Source organism: Piliocolobus tephrosceles, chromosome 5 (assembly GCF_002776525.5).
Source record: "Piliocolobus tephrosceles isolate RC106 chromosome 5, ASM277652v3, whole genome shotgun sequence".
NCBI lineage: Eukaryota > Metazoa > Chordata > Mammalia > Primates > Cercopithecidae > Piliocolobus > Piliocolobus tephrosceles.
Window position 1 is genome coordinate 141,453,827 of NC_045438.1, and position 17,427 is coordinate 141,471,253.

General features: G+C 41.9%; 1 long non-coding RNA gene and 2 other non-coding genes across 3 annotated transcripts; 1 reads left to right on the top strand and 2 right to left on the bottom strand.

The window, feature by feature from the left end:
* Nucleotides 1-1,147: 1,147 nt before the first annotated feature.
* Nucleotides 1,148-3,325, bottom strand: LOC111525973. The gene is made up of 2 exons (XR_002726248.2): nucleotides 3,063-3,325; nucleotides 1,148-2,780 (listed from the first exon to the last, which is right to left on the bottom strand). It is a non-coding gene; the product is annotated as an uncharacterized LOC111525973 (long non-coding RNA).
* A 7,901-nt stretch (nucleotides 3,326-11,226) lies between these two features.
* TRNAL-UAA lies at nucleotides 11,227-11,309 on the bottom strand. Its single transcript has one exon. It is a non-coding gene; the product is annotated as a tRNA-Leu (tRNA).
* A 4,832-nt stretch (nucleotides 11,310-16,141) lies between these two features.
* TRNAV-AAC lies at nucleotides 16,142-16,214 on the top strand. Its single transcript has one exon. It is a non-coding gene; the product is annotated as a tRNA-Val (tRNA).
* Nucleotides 16,215-17,427: the final 1,213 nt, after the last annotated feature.

Here is a 17,427-nt window from a genome sequence, read left to right on the forward strand (position 1 = left end):
CCTGATATCAAGGTGTGCATTTTCTCAATGGCCTTTCTTATATTAAAAAAACAAAACAAATAACAAAAACAAAACAAACAAACCCATGTTTCTCTCACTCTTCTCAATATGACCAAGGTTCTTTAGCTCAAAGTGCGAAACACTCTGGGCTTCAACACAGGGACCATTGGAAAGACCTGGGTGGGAAGAGTCTTTCCCTGGTAATTGAATTGTTCTAATTGCTATGTAACTATCCTTTAGCAAGTCAGGGAGTTTCCAAATATTTGATTTAAGCAAATTAAGGGAGAATCTAGTCAAGTTCTCAACTAGAATAGAGTGTAAAATATAATTATTTATTGTGGGTTACTATGTGATTTTTGGTAAATAACTTAATGTTAAATAATTCTGAGACATTTGTGTAACAAAACCGGATCTATTTTCATTTATTTGTATACTAAAATACATTTTCTCAGTAGTTTTAAGTTGGGCATAAAACTGATGTTGAAATTACTTATCATGGCAATGTGTACATTTATCAATAATCACATGAACTAATTATAAAAGCCCAATTGTGTCATTTAGATAAATATCCAATTAGTTTCACCTTTATACTTACTGATTAGTTTCCAAATTCATATTTTTATTGTTATGCTTGATTGTACATAAGTAATAATTTTAGTGATAATTCAACTCAGAGGAACTCATAAAAATGAAAGCTGGCCGGGCACAGTGGCTCATGCCTGTAATCCCAACACTTTGGGAGGCTGAGGTGGGTGAATCACGAGATCAGAAGTTCGAGACCAGCCTGACCAACATAGTGAAACCCCGTCTCCATTAAAAATACAAAAATTAGTCGGGTATGGTAGCACACACCTGTAATCCTAACTACTCAGGAGGCTGAGGCAGGAGAATCGCTTGAACCCGGGAGGCAGAGGTTGCAGTGAGCTGAGATCATGTCATTGCACTCCAGCCTGGATGACAGAGCCAGACTCTGTCAAAAAAAAAAAAAAAAAAAAAGAAAGAAAGAAAGCCTGTGCCATCCCCCAAATTGATTGTAATGTACATATGTATTTTTGTTGTTGTTGCAAGTAAGTAGGCTATGGAAAACTTAAAATAAATTTTAAGCATAACATTATTACATTATTCAAAATTTATAATCTTCAACGTATTCAAGAATTATGCAACACTTTAATTTTTTAAAATGTCAATAATTATAATACAAAGAAAAGCATCTGCTTAATCTTAAGATACATATTACTTTATCAAAAATGTGTGTGGGGATGTACATAGTTTTAAAAAATTGTGGAGGACGGTGGGTAACAATATTTTGAAGCCTAAGGGCCCAGCTTGGCTAACCGCTATGCTCTGTTAAATCTTCAGTTTTTATCTTGTGTCTATTGGAAACAGCCTCCAAATCCAAAGAGGCCCACTCAGACCAGATATTAGGACATGGCCTCCCTCAAATTCTTGAAATTTTCCTAGATACTCAGCAGGGTCATGGAGGCTAACGTTATCCTCTTTGTCCTCAAAATAGAAATCCAAGAAACCTGAAAGTGACCTGAAAATTTAGAGCGCTCGCTCGTGGATGCCATTGTCACTCCAGAAATGGTCTGAATTCCTCTTTCCATTCGAAATGTATTTGCTGGCTACCAAACTAGAGTTGGACTCCAAACTAGAACTGAGCCGCACTCTTAATTCCTGGGAAATTGTCCAGGAAAATGAGCTGCCTGTTCAGGATCTTTGCGAGGACTCTAGGGCGCAGACTTGTCTATTTCAACACATGCATACCTGAACCAACTCAACCCTGTTTGCATCGCCAGTGTGTTCCCTGTCTGAAAAGAACTGGATGCTGAGCTTGTTTAACTGGAGAACCCTTAGGCTGCCCGAGGCGCAGCGAATGTGTACCAGGAACAGTAGCTGCGCCCGGACGGGAGGAGGCGCGGAAGCCTAGCTGAGTGGAAGTCCTTAGTCTTCCAACAGCCATAGCTGCGGGAGTTGGGAAAGAAAAGGTACGCACAAAGTCCTTTGTCGGAGAAGACCTCCGAACTGTTATTAAAGGACAGCTTTCTCCACCATCTTCCCATTCCACCACCAATGAGGAGGTAAATTGATTTCTGTTGAAAGTATTTTTTGGAGGGGGGAAGACGTTGAGACTCCTAAAGACATTTGCCTGACGCCTAGAGGATCCTCGTGCTCCACTTTGAAGAATTGAAGTCTTGATAATCAGCGGAAATGACCTCTGCACACCTTTTCCCCATTCATTAAACTATCGAGCAGCCTACCATTCTGTGCGGGCACCCGAGGTACCAGGAGAATGAAGAACAAGATAGCACAAAGAGTAGCACAAGCAGTTAATTATAATAACTTGTAGTGGAGCAACAGATATAACCACCGGGCATTTTGAGGGGGCCACAGAGAAGGAGTACCTCCCCAGTCCTTAAGAACTCGCCAGGCATATCTGCCGGAGATTTTCTTCCTTCCAGTATGGAGCGGATTCCTCATGTCGCGAACCAAATCCACCAGCCATTCCTCAGGGTGAGTCAATTTCATAATCAAACCATTTGGACGGAAAACTCAGAACGACCAACTTCTGCTTCTAGATAGTTCCCTGGGTCTCTGGACCCTTCCCAGGATCAGAAGGAAGGAAGCTCCTCTCGTGAATGGTTCTCTGTAGTATTTTCTCCGGGCAGAATAGGTGAGTTTGAGAAAATATCATTTCCCACGGAAAACGCGAAGTTCATTGCTGCTGGAGGTGGAGTTTTTGGTCTTGTCCTTGTTTTCGTTTTTGTTTTCCTTCTTCCCTGAGGGAGTACGGGAAGGGAAAATGTAAAACACCAACAGAAGTTTGAAGAAACAATATTACATAGTCGCAATTAAAATTATTTTAAAAGACATCTCTTTGAGGAGAGGAAAAGAATTTCCTTTAGTTTTAAAGAAACACAAGAACAACTTTTTGCTCTTGTAAAATGAAGAAAAAAAAGATTGTTTCTGGGATGGCCGGTTAGCTCAGTTGGTTAGAACGTGGTGCTAATAACGCTAAAGTCGCGGGTTAGATCCCTGTACTAGGCCGGAAGGATTGTCACCTTTTCTCTTCAATTTTGCGGCAGTCACTTCACATCCAGCTACACGTTGAAAATAACAGCCTCTTCAACTTAAAGTCGGAATTAAATGTTGATGTCATTTCTTCTTCAGCAGTGACACCTTTGATCAAACCCGTTTGATTCCTGCCCTCCTCTAAAGGGGCTTGGGAAAGAAAAAAAATCTTATGAAACAAGAGACCTGACACCCTAAGACATTTTAGTGAAAAAAATGAGGGTGTTAGAGAGGGGGTAGCACTGGGCTTGTATGTGTGTCTGATGCCCGCTGTCCATCTGAACTCCATGTTTTTTTGGTCCCTTTCTCAGGATCCAGCCTATCGCGTTTGCTTGTGGCTGTCACATGCTTCCTCCACCTGATAGTCTCCTCACCCCTTACGCTATCTTTCAATACTGCTGAAATTGATATTTTGTATTAAGATAACCACAATGGGAAACCATGCATACTTATTTTGCTTTCCTTTTTTTCATATTAAATTCTCAGTCGGTTCTCATCAGAATTTTTGTCTTTGAGGACAGAATTTTTTCTTTTTTCTTCTAGATAACCAGGTCTCAGAATGGCTCTGAAGACAGAGTAGGCATTCGGTAAATATTTGTGGAGTGACAGTTGAAGACTCGCCATTAGAGTGTGTCTTCAAACATTGGGATTTTGTTTGCCCAGTCTGACTGATAAACATATGTAAAGGAGCAAAAGCCTGCCAAGGTCTCCATTTACAGCAAAACAATGTGGTTGTAAAGACCATATCGTTTTATAGAATACACAGAATTACAGATGTGAAAAATAAATGGTAAAAATAATCCCAGCAAGAAACGAAACTTAGACATTTCGGATTTGACAAAGGGGCATTTTCAAAGGATGATGAAACCACCACTCAATACTTTAAAAAGACAAAATCAAAGCTCATTCAAGGGAGAGGTATACTGTAAACCACAGTCCCTGAAAACAGAACAGATTGCTGATCTTTTTTTCGTTAGGTTGTTATAATCTATGGGAGCATGGTTACTTGTCAGAGACTGCCATTGTTTGGTAGGCACTCAGAGGTATGTTTATTGGAGTGAGTCCATCCCTGATCAGCTAACTTTCAGAAGCCAGGAGCAGACACTGATTAGTTTTCAAAAGTGTGCTCACAGAAGTGATTGTTACTGACAGATTGAACTGATTGAAAACCGGTTCTGGGCGGGGCGCGGTGGCTCACGGCTATAATCCCAGCACTTTGGGAGGCTGAGGCAGGCAGATCACTTGAGGTCAGGAGTTGAAGACCAGCCTGACCAACATGGAGAAACCCCATCTCAACTAAAAATCCAAAATTAGCTGGGCATGGTGGCGCATGCCTGTAATCCCAGCTACTCCAGAGGCTGAGGCAGGAGAATCGCTTGAACCCAGGAAACGGAGGTTATGGTGAGCCGAGATCGCGCCACTGCACTCCAACCTGGGCAACAAGAGTAAAACTCCGTCTCAAAACAAACAAACAAACAAACAAACCCCAACCATGCTCCCTTCCCTTTTGTTTGGAGCAAGCCCCCCAAAATCTGGCCATAAACTGGCCCCAAAACTAGCCATAAACAAAATCTCTGCAGCACTGTGACATGTTCATAATGGCCCTAATGCCCAAACTGGAAGGTTGTGGGTTTACGGGAATGAGGGCAAGGAACACCTGGCCTGCCCAGGGCGGAAAGCCACTTAAAGGCATTCTTAAACCACAAACAATAGCATGAGCGATCTGTGCCTTAAGGGCATGTTAAGTAGCACAACCTATTCCTTTACTTTGGCCCATCCCTTCCTTTCCCATAAGGGATACTTTTAGTTAATTTCATATCTATAGAAACAATGCTAATGACTGGTTTGCTGTTAATATGTGGGTAAATCTCTGTTCGGGGCTCTCAGCTCTGAAGGCTGTGAGACCCCTGATTTCCCACTTCACACCTCTATATTTCTGTGTGTGTGTCTTTAATTCCTCTAGTGCCCCTGGGTTAGGGTCTCCCCGACCAAGCTGGTCTCCGCACTTTTACCCATGCTGTTCTTCAGGTGACCTTGTAGTGCTCTTCCACTCTTTCTTTAAGCTGAGCATCATGACTTTGGGACGTTAGCAAATATGACAAAGAAGTTTTTATTTTTTTATTTTTTATTTTGTTTTGAGACGAAGTCTCGCTCTGTCGTCAGGCTGGAGTACAGTGGCGCTATCTAGCTCACTGCAAGTTCTGCCTCCTGGGTTCACGTCATTCTCCTGCCTCAGCCTCCCGAGTAGCTGGGACTACAGGGGCCCGCCACCACGCCTGGCTAATTTTTTGTATTTTTAGTAGAGACGGGGTTTCACCGTGTTAGCCAGGATAGTCTGTTCTCCTGACCCCGTGATCCGGCCTCCTCGGCCTCCCAAAGTGCTGGGATTACAGGCGTGAGCCACCTCGCATGGCCCCGACAAAGAAGATTCTTGAGTAAGCCCGTTGCTCTTTCTGCTTGCTTTTTTTTTTTTCTTTCTTGTTTTTAAATAGACTTTATTTTTTAGAGCAGTTTTAGGTTCACAGCAAAATTGGATGAAAGAGTACAGGGAGAGTTTTCATATATACTCTGCCTAATCCTCCTCCTCAACCTCCCCACTATCAACAAGCCACACTGGAGTGGCACATTTGTACATATGAATCTGCATAGACACATCATTATCCCCCAAAATCCATAGTTTATTATTAGGGTTCACTCTTGGAGTTGTACATTCTATGGGTTTGGAAAAATATATAATGCAATATGGAGATTGATTGATTATTGTGCCCCAGCTGGGACACAAACTGTCTGGTCAATCCTAACTTATCAGCTATGAACTAGTGAGCTAAATAGATCTGAATTTTTTTTTAAAGCTATTGAGGTGGTTTATTAAGAAGTATATTTGTAGCAATAGATAACTGATATGTACAGTAAAATATCATTCATTCTACATCAGCAAAGTTAGCTTTTTTGCTACTATTCTAATACATAAGAGAAGCACACCGAGGTCTTTGTGGGCATGATTTCCTATGTTTGGAATGACTTTACCTAGATATCCCCATGGCTAATTCATTTTCTTTCTTGATAGTTTTGCTCAAATATAACATTTACTCCATTTAGAAATTGAAAATAAAAACTCAACCCTAATGTCCATCCTTGATTAACTTTTCTCTTTAGCATTTGTCATCACATCATGTATTTTATATACACTGTCTTTTTTTTTTTTTTTTTTTTGAGATGGAGTCTCACTGTTGCCCAGGCTGGAGTGCACTGGCAGGATCTTGGCTCACTGCAACCTGTGCTGCCCGGGTTCAAGCGATTCTCCTGCCTCAGCCTCCTAAGTAGCTGGGATTACAGGCGTCTGCCACCACACCCGGCTAATTTTTGTATTTTTAGTACAGATGGGGTTTCACCATCTTGGCCAGACTGGCCTTGAACTCCTGACCTCGTGATCCACCTGCCTCAGCCTCCCAAAGTGTTGGGATTACAGGTGTGAGCCACTGCGCCTGGCCTATGCTTTAATTTTCTAAAAAAGCACGTTAACCCTGCCATTAGAAAGGAAAGATTTCTATTTTGTTCACTGGTGTTACCCCAGTGCTTAGTACAGTATGTGACACATAGTATGCATTTAATAAATACTTCTTGTGAATGAATGAGTGATCAAATTCTTCGTCTAAAGAAAAGAGGACACATGCTTGAAGAGAGGTTGGGAGAGTGCAGCAAAGATTACCTTAGGTCTGGGACTTCAGATATGTTGTGTCATTAGAACTGGAACAACCCATTTTCCTTTTCTGAAAGTTCATAGCAGGACCTACCTGGTGTAAGCTCTCTCCGTCCATCTCTTGTCCCTCCTTCTAATACCTGGAAGCTAGGTGTGATTGGAGTTACCCACATTGGGTTTTAGCAATAAGGTCATCTATATTCCAGCTCAAAGTATTTCTTAATTTATTAAGATCTATGGAAAGTCTAGATTATCTCAACCCCACTGAAGGGCAGTAATTCATTGATCTATATTCTATCAATTGGGGATGAATGTGAATCAATAAATCTTTCAGTGTCATCTTCTCTTTGAATCTATTATGTCTGTCTACTATCTGATTATCTTTAGTTTTTCCAGTTTCAATGTACCCTTTAAGAATCCATGTGGAGTACCTATCTAAATACTGGAATCCCTTTTGGGAAGAGCTTTTGTTTTTATTTATTTATTTGTTTTAACTGAAGGTCTCATAGATCTCCTCACAGATTACTTGATAGCCAATGGATTAACTGCCTTTACAAAAGGCAAATTACATATGGCCTGAGCTTGAGAGTCAGCATTACATGTTAGACAATATGGACACTTCTGAAGAATACAGATCACTTTTGTGATAGGCTGGAGGTGGAGCAGTGTTCATTAAATGACACCAATGACATGGCAAACTAGTGGATTGCCAAGTCTGTTGCTCCATAGTTGACTTCTCATGATTCCTTCCACCACTTTAAATTTTAGCGTAGCTATTCTAGAATGAGTCTCCATGTATCTTTGTCTTGAAAACAAAAAATAACAGAAGAGAAGCACGAAATCAAAATTTACTGGTGACCTGTTGCTGTTAGACAGCTTTGAAAAATTCCTTATTCTCCTGAAGGGAAAGTAATTTTCCCATACTCCCATCAGTGAATTACTAATGACATAAAGAGAATTTTATCTACATTGAACTCAGCAATTTTCTCCTAGCTTTTGGATTATTCCTATGAACATTTAAATATGACATTTGACCCCTATCTTTTTTTTTTTTTTTTTTTTTAGGCGGAGTTTTGCTCTTGTTACCCAGGCTGGAGTGCAGTGGCACGATCTCGGCTCACTGCAGCCTCTGCCTCCCAGGTTCAAGCGATTCTCTGCCTCAGCCTCCTGAGTAGCTGGGATTACAGGCTTGCGGCACCATGCCCAGCTAATTTTTGTATTTTTAGTAGAGACAGAGTTTCACCATGTTGGCCAGGCTGTGGCTCACGCCTGTAATCCCAGTACTTTGGAAGGCCAAGACTGGAGGATTAACTGAGGTCAGGAGTTTGACCTCTATCGTAAAAAAAGCTTCTCTTGGCTCAACATTTTTCTCTAGTTAGTGCCCCATTTCTCAGATGACTTTATTTAAAAATTTCCTATATTCAGTTATTCAGATTTACAATCTGCAGTTTCTCTCTTCCCTTTCTTTTGGAAACCCGCCACCTTTAGGTTTTTTGGTATCAGCACTTCATGGAAACTTCTGGTCAAAATCATGAATGACCCTTACATGTCTAAAATTAATGATCACTCCCAAGTCCTTATCTTTCTTGACTTCTCAGGGGCAATAGGCACATTATTCTTCTTAAAACATTTTATTTGATTTCCAAGACACTGCTCTCCTGATTTTCTGTCTTTCTCACTGGCTCTTCCTTCTCAACAGGCTTTGTTTCCCTTCTTCCCACAGGACTCCAAAAAAAAAAAAAGACTATAAGTCAAAAATGCGTTTAGTACCCTCCCCCCAAAAAAACCATCACAAAGTTTAGAAAATTTAAGGCAAACCATGGTAAGTCAGTTACTGTATTAGAAATGAACAATTAGGGCCAGGCGCCATGACTCACGCCTGTAATCCCGGCTGGATCATCTGAGATCAGGAGTTTGAGACCAGCCTGGCCAACATGGCAAACTCCGTCCTACTAAAAATGCAAAAAAATTAGACAGGCGTGGTGGCAGGCGCCTGTAATCCCAGCTACTCAGGAGGCTGAGGTAGGAGAATCGCTTGAACCTGGGAGGCAGAGGTTGCAGTGAGCTGAGATTGCGCCATTGCACTCCAGCCTGGGCGACAGAGCGAGACTCTGTCTCAAAAACAAACAAACAAAAAACCCACATATCTGATTATTGTGGTTTGTTCAGAAAATATAAGGAGCTCTCAGAACTCAAAAACAAGAAAACCAAATAATAACGAATATTTAAGCACACACTTTGCCAAAGATTATATATGGCCAACAGATAAACACATATACTTTATGAAAATATACTTTAATATTTAGGGAAATGCAAATCAAAATCACAGTAAGATACTAATATATTTTTGCTAGAATGGCTAAAAAATTAAAAGATAATTGAAAACAAGCATTGGTGAGAATGAGGGGGAACATAAACTCTAATATATGTGGTTCCTGGGAATTTAAAACGGTATGAATTGTTGCCGGAAATTTAAGACGGTATGACTGCTTTGGAAAGCAAGTCAGCAGTTTCTCATGAAACTTGTAATACAAAAGTGATAAACACTTCATGAAGGTCCAATATCACTGTGAAGAAGGACAGGAGAGAATTTAAAAAACAGCAGAACTCAAACAACAATTGGTTGCAGTCATCGGATGCAAGGATAGTCTCTCACTAAGTATATACAGCAGTCGGATTACACATATTTTTCTTTTATGAAACTATAACCACACCGAGGATCATTTCCTTTCATTTTCTTTTCAATATTGATTTAGGTTGGCCAATTATCTCTTGCTCGTTGAAGTAAATTTAAAAGCACATTATTTACTTACTGATTGTCTTGTTTTTCTAAGACCACCGGAGCGAGCACAAAAGAACCAGCAAGTAGGCAAAGGTCAGGCGCAAAACTGCACGTTTATTTTGGTAACCTAAGGTGTGCGGGAGAAGTCTGTCAGCCTCCGGCAAAGGAGGCCGGCAGAGTCCCCCCGCGGTGGGGCTCTCGGACAGACTTCCCACAGTCCCAACATCCCGACAGGAGCGGGGCTGCAAGAAGGCCGCGTGGCTCAATGGCGGAGAGCGGCTTTTCTAGGAGTGGGAGGGCAATAGGTGGGGCATGGGCGTGTCAGGGGCGTTCCGCAGGTGCGACCAGGTAAATCTTGGTCTCTTCGGATTGACGTCACCTGACGCATGCCCAGTTGGTCTGCACCCTCCCAGGCGCCGGCTGCCTTTTCGCGCGCGCGGGAAGAGTTGGTGGTGAAGAAGAACCCGGAAGTACACCATCTTGCCTCCGTTCGTCCAAACACTGATGTTTTCTTATAATGTCTTAGCTGAACATTTCTAGTCTGAAAGACTATTTACATTCGACAATCTTGCTCGCATTTGGGATAATTTCTCCTACCCGGGTCTGATTTTTGTAAGGAATATCGAGAGCCTTAACCTTAGTGGAGTTGGGCTTCTCTGAGTCCCGCTCTCTGGCAACAAAAATAAGCAGTGTATGTAGGATTCACTTTTGCCTGCCTCAGTGACAAAGAGAACCTAAAAGCAAAATATTTCACAATTTCCTTTCTTTTGGAACTGAATCGCCTGCAGAATTCAGGTCTCTTTAGGCAGAACATCCACTTAGGCTCTCCTCTTCCCACAATTCCTTTTTTTTTTTTTTTTTTTTGAGACAGAGTCTCACTCTTGCCGAGGCTGGAGTGCAGTGCAGCGATCTCAGTCACTGCAACCTCCGCCTCCTCCCCGGTTCCGGCGATTCCCATGTCTCAGCCTCCGGAGTAGCTGGGCTTGCAGGAGGGCACCACCACACTCCGCTGACCTCCCTCCTTCCCTCCCTCCCTCCTTCCTTCCTTCCTTCCTTCCTTCCTTCTTTCTTTCTCTCTCCTTTCTTTCTTCTCTCCCTTTTTTTTTTTCTGAGACGGAGTTTCGCTCTTGTCGCTTGGGCTGGAGCGCAATGGTGCGATCTTGGCTCACTGCAACCTTCACTTCCCGGTTTTAAGCGATTCTCCTGCCTCAGCCTCCCGAGTAGCTGGGATTACAGGCGCCCACCACTACCCTCGGCTAATTTTTGTATTATTAGTAGAGACAGGGTTTCGCTATGTTGGCCAGGCTGGTCTTGAACTCCTGACCTCAAGTGATCCGCTCGCCTCAGCCTCCTAAAGTGCTAGGATTACAGGCGTGTCAATGTACTGGAATACATTCCACAGTGATAGGAATGTATTCAGGACTTGAATACACTGTGCTGTTAGGCTATAGGAATTGTGGAAAGAGTCGCCTCCTACTTAATACTGCTCAGGAAGCAATTTCTTTGAAGATAAAAAAAATGTGTTGGGGAGAATATTGTTTAATAACCCTCGTTATGTTTTGAAGCATTTACACTCAAGGTGAGCAGGTTGTCATACTAGTTCTTTGTGTAAACATACCTAGCTTCCAACTTTGCGCCAGAAATCGCAAACGTCAAAACATGCACCAATACCTACCGGGAGTGGGGCTCGAACCCACGCGGACACATGTCCATTGGATCTTAAGTCCAACGCCTTAACCACTCGGCCACCCCGGTGACAAGACACAGTTTCCTCGTCAATGTTTACTAGGCTAGAATTTGTAGTTTCTGGAAGATTATGAATAATTTTATATCCGTGAAAACTAGGACCATGTTTAAAAGAGTGTACAAAGTTAATAAATCTTTCTAATATTGCTTGGAAATAAACAAATGAAAAGATATATTTCCAAAAGTATGCTTAATCACTAATTTGTGACAAGCACTATAGTAAGTGTTAGGGGAAAGACGAACCATCCCTGATTCCTTGGACTTCCACTAAAACGAGGCATGTTGAGGGAAATCCACGCCTGTCAATGCTGGGATCAGAGCTGAATTCTAAAGATTCAGCAACCTCCGCCTTCCGGGTTCAGGCGATTGCTGGGTGCAGGAAAGAACACGTCGGAGAAAAGAGTCTCCCATACATTGACATACAGAAGAGTTTTAAATTATTCTATCGTTGTGATTTTTTTTAAACATGCACTATACAGTATAATCATCTGTGGATTTTGTAAAATATACTTATCAAGATAGTTTAAATGCCTACATATGACTGATAAAAAATAATAGAAACGTGTAGAAAAATAGCATTATTATCTAGGGGACAGAAGAACATTAAACAAACGAACAAACAAAACTAAAAACACAAACAATAGGCCGAGCGTGGTGGCTCACGCCTGTAATTCCAGCACTTTGGGAGGCCGAGGCGGGCGGATCAGCTGAGGTCAAGAGTTTGAGACCAGTCTGGTCAACATGGCGAAACCCCGTCTCTACTAAAAAAATACGAAAACTAGCCGGGGGTGGTGGCATGTGCCTATAACCCCAGCTACTCGGGAGGCTGAGGCAGGAGAATCGCTTGAACCTAGGAGGCGGAGGTTGCAGTGAGCCGAGATCGTGCCACTGCACTCCAGCCTGGGCAACAGAGCAAGACTCCATCTCAAAACACACACACACACACACACATACACACAGAGTAAAGCAAAACACTGATATAGTCTGCTGCACCCAAATCAAAGAAAACCACAATGGAAAAGTAAATAGACAAATACAACCAAAGTAGAAGATACTTGAAATATTTACAAATGAAAACAACTTAATCTACATGATATAGTAAGAAGCCATTAAAATCAGCAAGATCAAACAGCAGACTCAATAGAAAATGTGTAAAGAAGCTAGGCGCGGTGGCTCACGCCTGTAATCCTAGCACTTTGGGAGACCGAGGCTGGCGGGTCACAAGGTCAGGAATTCGAAACCAGCCTGGTCAATATGGGGAAACCCCGTCTCTACTAAAAATACAGAAATTAGCAGGGCATGGTGGCGGGAGCCTGTAGTCTCAGCTACTCGGGAGGCTGAGGCAGCAGAATTGCTTGAATCCAAGAGGCAGAGGTTGCAGTGAGCCGAGATCACACTACTGCACTCCAGTCTGGGTGACAGAGTGACACTCTGTCTCAAAAAAAGAAAGAAAAAAAATGTGTAAAGAGTAGGGACAGGGTCCTCATCAAACCCATGATAAGAAGAACCCGAAAAGATTAACATTTTAAATACTTAATATTATTATTAATTTATAAAATGCAAGATAAAATAAGTTATTACTCAACCTACATTAGACTGGAAGAATTAGAAAGCTTAATGTGACTGCTATTGCAGAAATGGGGATATGGAAGCCCTCATATCCTGCTAGTGGAAGTTTATATTAATGCAGCCATTTTCGAAAGCAGTCTAATACTTTTTACTTAAGTTAAGATTGTCTCATCCAATGACCTAGGTATTCAGCTCCTAGGTATATATTCCCCCTCATGTCACAAAGATACAGATTGTATCATATATGGATGTTAATTGCCTCACTATTTTTCCTCTTCCAGAATCAGATTCAGCCTTGAAGCCAACGTTGAACAGTAGATAGGTGAAGTGTGGTAAACACATAATATTAAATATTATGCAACTATGAGATGTGCTAGAGTATATGTACATGTACCAACCTTTCTTTTTTCTTTTTTTTTTTAGATGGAGTCTCACTCTGTTGCCCAGGCTGGAATGCAATGGTGTGATCTTGGCTCACTGCAACCTCCACCTCCCTGGTTCAAGCAATTCCACTGCCTCAGCATCCTGAGTAGCTGGGATTACAGGCACACGCCACCATGCCCAGCTAATTTAGAAATGAGGTTTCACCATGTTGGCCCCAGGGTGGTCTCGAACTCCTGACCTTGTGATCTGTCTGCCTTGGCCTCCCAAAGTGCTGGGATTACAGGCATGAGCCACAGTGCCTGGCTGCATGTACCAATCTTTTTTTTTTTTTTTTTTTTGAGGCGGAGTCTTGCTCTGTCGCCCGGACTGGAGTGCAGTGGCCGGATCTCAGGTCACTGCAAGCTCCGTCTCCCGGGTTTACGCCATTCTCCTGCCTCAGCCTCCCGAGTAGCTGGGACTACAGGCGCCCGCCACCTCACCCGGCTAGTTTTTGTATTTTTAGTAGAGACGGGGTTTCACCGTGTTAGCCAGGATGGTCTCGATCTCCTGACCTCGTGATCCGCCTGTCTGGGCCTCCCAAAGTGCTGGGATTACAGGCTTGAGCCACCGCGCCTGGCCATACCAATCTTAAAAAGTAATTTTTTTAAAAAAAGATACTTAACACCAAAAGATTTTCCCTTATATTAACGCTAATCATTCTGCTCTCTGGCATTCAAAATCTTGCTACTTGCTACTGCTCTTCATTTTCTCATCTTTTCGTCCCTGTGTATTTATGTCTTTAAACACCCTTAATGCTTTGTATAAATGTAGTTTGGAATAAAGAGAAAACAAAAGCTGTGCTTAATTTACCATCATTATAACTAGGTCTATCTGTGACTTAGTATGTTTTTTTAATCACCATGGAATCCTAAGGATTGGTAAAATAGTGCATGGAGATAGAGAACCATCATTTTATTGGGGTCAAATACCAAAGAGTCTGGAAAATAAATTTTTATGTCAAATTTTCTTTCTCTCATTTCACCACTTCAATCTATTGAGGTTAAGTTGAAAGAACAAATATCGTATCCAGGACAGAACCTCATTTGCAAGCTACTTGCTATTTTTTTGACCACTCTTCCTAAGTTCTGACAAATGCTGGCTCAGTTACTACTATTCTGCCTTCCTTACTGCTCCAACTTTTCAGAATATAGAGCTAAAAGCCAGACCCACATGAGCTCCCCTAGAAAGACACAAATGCCTTTCTATCCTGGGCATTTTCTATTCCTGGGGTTCTGGACTCAAGGCCTTCTCAGGCTATCTGAATACCTGGCCTTCTCTTTGTTGGCTGAAGCTGGCATCTTTCTACATTTTCACAGCTTCCACGATAGTCTCAGAAATCAGCTGTTAATTCTGTATTCTGAATGTCTGACAATTGTAAGCACTTGGGCTTTGTAGAAAATGCTTTTAGAGGGCTCTTTATGGAGGCGGGGAAAAAAATGAGGCAATGTTAGCCAGCCCCCAGAACCCTGTAGTCTGCTGGAACAGGCAACCAGATGGTAACAATTGTAAAACAATTCCTTGGTCTCTCTATTAAGAAATGGAAAAAGCAGGATAAAGGGATCAGTCCTTGGTTTATTCTGGATCTCCTGCAGAGCAAAACCATGATCTTCTGCATATAACACATAGTGATAATCACTACACTAACACAAAATGTCCTAGCTGATGACAGGTACAAATGCTAGAAAAAAAATTGGCTACAGTAAAATCCAGGGATAGTCTCACTACAAGATAAAGTAAAGAGAGTGTTTTAAGTGCTAAACAATTCTATATGCATCTCAACTGGCACAAGTCTGAAAGACCCATCAATTAGAATACACTGAGAAAAGGTAAGTTTAGATATCCAAAACGGAACTATTGATTGTTACTTGTTCTCATTTATTCATTCATTCATTCATGAAAGGAATGTTAATTAATTCTCTACTAAAAGTCCTAAGCCAGAGACTATTAAGTAGCTGTGAATAAAGCAGTGAACACAACAAACAAAATATCCTTTTCATCATGAAATTTATGTTTTAGTTCCTATCAAATAGCAGTGGATGATCAAATATGTTATCTTTTGATGACAATTTTTACCATAGTTAGCAGAACTCTTTATCACTTCTTTAGGATTTATAAAATCTGGCCTCCTAGATACTTTTCACTATGCTAAGGATGAGATAATTATGAATGAGGAAGCTTATCCTCATGTTCATATGTATATATATATAAAACAGCAAAAATACATAGTGTGAGAAGCATATATACATATGTGTAAATATATATATATATAACCAATTACCATGTATAATATATAGATATTTGCTCATTGGTAACTGGTTCTAATGAATACAATTGTTCTGTCTTGATTTTAAACTTCACCATACATACCCAAGCTATTTATTTCTTGTTATATGCCTTTTCATGAACACTGTCTCTGCCTTTCGTTTCAAACCTCAAGAAAGAGTCTCATTTAGGAGTAAGCGGGACTTTGAATGAATCTGACAGGCTGCTAGCATGAAGAAAAAAATACTCAACGGCACTAATGTCCTGCCTAATTTTCAGTAATCGGGGAGATGAACATTAGAACGTCTTATGAGAGCAGAGAGCATAGAACATACCAAAAAAAATGAATTGAAATAAAATTTCCCAAGAGACTGCCTATTTCCCTGCCCTGTGCTGCTGAAGGAGTTGAAGCTTCGGGAGAAGCATTTGCTTGATTGCGACTTGTCGGATTTTAAACTATGGATTCTAAGAATTAGAACGTATAGGGGAAAATATTATCCCTCTGCCAAAGATATGCCCTGAAGGAACGGATAAATTTAAAGTTCATTGTAATTAATTTGAAAGTGAAATACCCTCACACCAAGGAAGTTTCCGTGGTGTAGTGGTTATCACATTCGCCTAACACGCGAAGGGTCCCCGGTTCGAAACCGGGCGGAAACAGCGTGTAGTTTTGTTCTTGAGACGGCGTCTCACTGTCGTCAGGCTGGAGTGCAATGGCGTCAGGCTGGAGTGCAATGGCGCTATCTCGGCGCACTGCAACTTCCAACTCCCTGGTTCAAGCGATTTTCCTGCCTCAGCCTACCTAGTAGCTGGGATTAGAGGTACGCGCCACGACGCCCCACTCATTTTTGTATTTTTAGTAGAAACGGAGTTTCACCATGTTGGCCAGGATGGTCTCGAACTCCTGACCTGGTGATCCACCCGCCTCGGCCTTCCAAAGTACTGGGATTACAGGTGTGAGCCAGTGCGCCCGGCCCATAGTTGTTCTGTAAAATTCTGAATCTGTTTACTTATATGTGTGGATCTGTGTATACACATACATTTTATACATATATAAACATGTATATATAATATATATATATATATTTTTTTTTGAGATGGATTTTCACTCTTGTTGCCCAGCCTGGAGTGTAATGGCACGATCTTGGCTCACTACAACCTCCACCTCCCTGTTTCAAGCGATTCTCCTGCCTCAGCCTCCCTAGTAGCTGGGATTATAGGTATGAGTCCCCACGCCCGGCTATTTTGTGTTTTTAGTAGAGGCGGGGTTTCTCCATGTTGGTCAGGCTGGTCTTGAACTCCCTACCTCAGGTGATCCGCCCGCCTCGGCCTCCCAAAGTGCTGGGATTACGGCGTGAGCCACCGAGCCCTGTCAGTCAGAACTTTCAATTAAAATAATAGTAATATAACAAGAGCAGAGCTAAGACTGACTTTCTCACCCAGCGCTCTCACCCAGCCCTCAACAGATACTCGAGTTCACGTAGTACCTGTTCCATTAAAGATACTATGCCTTGGCTGGGAGTGGTGGCTCACGCACCTAATCCCAGCACTTGGGAGACCTAGGCGGGTTAATCATCTGTAGGTAGATGTTCGAGACCAGCCCGGCCAACATGGTGAAATCCCATCTCTACTAAAAATACAAAAATTAGCTGGGCTTGGTGGCGCTGAAGCAGCAGAATCACTTGAACCTGAGAGATGGAGGTTGCAGTGAGTAGATCCCACTGCACTCCAGACTGGGCGACTGAGGGAGACTCTGTCTCAAAAAAAATAAAAATAAAGATAAAAATAAAAAAGAGATACGGCGCCCGGCTGGCGTTGGCCTTCTATAGGAAGAGATGCAGTACTCTTCTGTTGAGGGCAGGGAGAGTTAGTG